Here is a 4,370-nt window from a genome sequence, read left to right as displayed (position 1 = left end):
TGGTTGAAAGTTAATTTTACTCAATATTAGAATGGCTACTCCAGCTGGTTTCTTGGGACCATTTGCTTGGAAAATCGTTTTCCAGCCTTTTACTCTGAGATAGTGTCTGTCTTTGTCACTGAGGTATGTTTCCTGTATGCAGCAAAATGCTGGGTCCTGTTTACATATGCAGTCTGTTGGTTTATGTCTTTTTATTAGGGAATCGAGTCCATTGATGTTAAGAGATATTATGGAATAGTAATCTTCCTTATCATTTTTGTTGTTAGAGATGGAATTATGTTTGTCTGGCCCTCTTCTTTTGGGTTTGTTGCAAGAAGATTAATTTCTTGCTTTTTCTAGGTATAGTTTCCTCCCTGGGTGGAGTTTCCATCTATTATCCTTTGTAGGGCTGGATTTATAGAAAGATATTGTATAAATTTGCTTTTTTCATCAAATATTTTGGTTTCCCCCTCTATGTTAATTGAGAGTTTTGCTGGGTATAGTAGCCTGGGCTGGCATTTGTGTTCTCTTAGGGTCTGTATGACATCTGCCCTGAATCTTCTGGCTTTCATATTCTCTGGTGAGAAGTCTGGTGTAATTCTGATAGGTCTGCCTTTATATGTTACTTGACCTTTTCCCTTACAGATTTTAATATTCTTTCTTTGTTTTGTGCATTTGGTATTTTGATTATTACATGATAGGAGGAATTTCTTTTGTGGTCCAAACTATTTGGATTTCTGTAGGTTTTTTGTATGTTCATGGGCATCTCTTTCTTTAGGTTAAGGAAGTTTTCTTCTATAATTCTATTGAAGATATTTACTGGCCCTTCAAGTTGGTAATCTTTGCTTTCTTTTATACCTATTTCCTTAGGTTTGGTCTTCTCATTGTGTCCTGGATTTCCTGGATGTTTTGTTTAGGAGAATTTTGCATTTTTGCATCTTCTTCGACTATGTTTCAATATTTTCTATGGTATCTTCTGTCCTTAAGATTCTCTCTTCAGTCTCTTGTATTCTGTTGTTGATTCTTGCATCTATGACTTCTGATCTTTTGCCAAGGTTTTCTATCTCCAGTGCTGTCTCTCTTCACGATTTCTTTATTGTTTCTCTTTCTAAATTTAGGTCCTCATGGTGTTTTCAATTCTTTAATCTGCTTTATTTTTGTTTTCCTGTAACTCTTTAAGGAATTTTTGTGTTTCATCTTTAAGGGCTTCTACTTGTTTACCTGTCTTGTCCTGTATTTATTTAAGGGAGTTATTTATGTCCTTCTTAAAATCATCTATCATCATCATGAGATGTGATTCTAGGTGTGTTAGAGTATCCAGTACTTGGTGTGGTGGGAAAACTGAGTCCCGATGATGCCAAGTAGTTTTGGTTTCTATTTCATAGGTTCTTTTGCTTGCCTCTCACCATCTGATTATCTCTGATGTTAGTTGGTCTTGTTGTTTCTGACTACAGGTTTTACCACCTGTGGGCCTGTGAACCTGTGATCTTAGGAGTTGGGGTACTCCTGGGAGACCAGCTCTCTCTGGGCAGGTTTTGGGTCTGGAGAGCTGTGGGACAGGCTTAGCTCTGAGTGTGGATGGAGAGTGGAATGGGAAAAATTAAATTTTAATAGTCTAACAACAGCTTAGTAAACAACTCAAATTGTATCTCCAATTAAAATTTAAAACCTTGTAAAACAGATTATAATAAATCAAGAAAAAATAATTAAATCAATACACACAATCGACTTTAATCTTAAAATTAGACACTAAAATTATCACTTAAAATTATAAGTTAAAATTTAAGCTATCAGTCACAGAATACATGTACAATTAGAATAGCGATATGAAAATGTAGTTAAGAGTCACTTGGCTAAATGACAGCAACAGTGATGTAACAGGAACCCTGGAAGACGAAACACAAGGAAGTGTAGCACAAGGAAGGAAGACAGCAGTTATAGACAATTTTAGAGAATTATCATTTATTGAGAATTTATTTTTTATTTACCTCTTTTTTTGAATTTAAAATCAACAGGTAACACAATCGCTGGGCGCCGCCACTATCATCCTAATTTGTAAGCCAGTCTATGTTAAATCCTCGGGTGGCAAATCCTGGAGGATCTGCCATCTAATCTGGGGGCCTCTTGTTTGTTACATCTTATCCTCTAAACCATCCCTGTCCAAAAGCGCGTCACCTTTTTCTGCCTCTTCTCTCCAATCTGAAGTCCTGCCTACTCCTCGACCAGTGATTGGTCCCCTGAAATATTTATTCATTAGGGGAAGGTCCTGCCACATTTCACTCTTTCTGTCGAATTTAAAAAGAACTTTCCTCTCAAAATATGTTCTCTCAATGCTAAATAGCCTGGGTTGGCTATGAGGCTATAAGTAGTCTTTCAACCCCATCAGAAATCCATCTGAGAACGACCAATAGTATCTGAAAATATAGGAAGCCTATCACAGCTTCCAGAACTGAGACAAGTTGTAGAGACAGCTGCCTACCTATAAAGCCCCTGTATTGTCAGGAAATTGGAGCATCAGTCTTCAGCCTTCTGGCCCAGGAATCTGACAGACCTTAGTGAAACAAGAATTGTTAAGGACTTGCTTATTTTGTCTCAGCAGAACTAAGCTTTCCTAACCTGTAATTTGTGTTCTTTCAAGAACAGTACAGGTCTGTAGGAGAAACAGGCAATTTCTGCCCAGTGACCTCCTGGCCACAATGTATAACCTTACCTCAACATAGAGATGCTCAACTGTTTCTTTGAATCCACAAATGGGCAGCTGTTAGGAGCAGTTACGTCTCAACGAATGAATAAATAACAGAAAATGTCACATTCTGTGGATTTCTCACATTTTTGAAAACTATCTATGTAAAGTAACTGGATTGTTGTCTGTTAACTACTCTGAGCTATTTCTAATAGAAATGTCTTGTAAATACCCTAGTAGTTAACTCAGAGCCAAGAATTTAGTATCTGGCCCTTAATTCACATGCTTAATCATCTCAGATAAGTTTGTAATGGTATTCATACAAGGAGTGGGTCCAAACTTTAAACTTCAAAAATGTTTGTAACAATAGAGGAAATTTATGCCAATGGAAACCCTGATTCTGCATCAAAACAAATTCTGTACTAATGTGAGAAATTATAATTTCAACTTAGAAACAATTATAAAGATTTCTACCAAATGAGATTACAGCTGCAAATCAATTCTAGCTATTTCCTCCCTGTTAAATTATGACCATTTCTAAATTCCCAAGAAAGACAACCTTAGAATAATTACCTCCAGTACCCTAAGTCCAAGGAACTGGGGCAGTGACTCTTCATAACTACTTTCAGCTGTATATGGGTGTTGAGATATCTTTGAGGGGGGAGGTTAGGGAAAATGGAGGAGTTGTTTGGTCTTAAGTAGGCCACACCAACGATTATTGTAGTCTCTGATGTCTGTCCTGGCTAGATCCAATTGAAAGTCCCTGAGATCAGGAGTTTAGGCAGGTCAGTTTAGCATGTCTGACAATGGATCCCACCAAAGCTGTATATTCTTAAATATACAAATCTCAAAACAAAATTTACATATCATCAAGATAGCTATAAGGATTGTATCAGTCACTGCAAAGTATATAGACTGGTTAGGATGAAATTCTGCTCCTTTCTTGTTTTATTCTTTTGAATCTAGCTCTTCCAGGGGTCTCCCTCTATCAAATTGAATCCATATAGCTCTGGAATATGTCCAGAGTCTAATCACCTTTTTGAAAAACACCAAGACAACACCTTTCTTCCAAATCAGCATATCCTTCAGGTGGCAACCAGGAAAACTTGTAGCTTGCCCTCCGTCCCAGAGGAACAATAAAACAGCCACAATGCTCAAAATCAACCCATTTTAATAATAAACAATTTAAAACAAATAAAATAAACCAAACAAATACTGTATGAAGCTATTTAGGCCTTTCTAATTTGTCATGCCAGGATATAGACCTAAAATTCCTTTGGAGCCCACATTCTAAGAATATGAATTTTCTGCAGACTTAATGTACCTTCTATCTGTCATGCTGTCAACCTGGAGCCACAGATTTCTATTAATTAATGTCTGTTTATAGCAGGCAAATTCTCACTACTCTCTACTTGGAGTCAGTGACTAATTTTCCCTATCCTAGTTCTGAACCGCGGGGTAAATTCCCCATGTGATTCAGACAAAATCTGTATATAAATTTATCCTAAAAGCAAATAATCCCAATTTTATAAATTTGCAGTTCAATCAATATGTGCCCCAAGGAGTATGCAGCTTCCATTCTCAGGTTCTCCGACTTAGAGCAACCATCTTGTCTCTTTTCACAGCAGGGGACCTTAGAGCCCTCTTGATTTCAAGGTTCCTGCCCTGAGTCAACATGTGACTCAACTCTACCCTGCTAGCCAAGCCT

This window comes from Rattus rattus, chromosome 6 (assembly GCF_011064425.1).
Source record: "Rattus rattus isolate New Zealand chromosome 6, Rrattus_CSIRO_v1, whole genome shotgun sequence".
Classification (NCBI taxonomy): domain Eukaryota; kingdom Metazoa; phylum Chordata; class Mammalia; order Rodentia; family Muridae; genus Rattus; species Rattus rattus.
Note: the sequence above shows the minus strand (reverse complement) of the source record.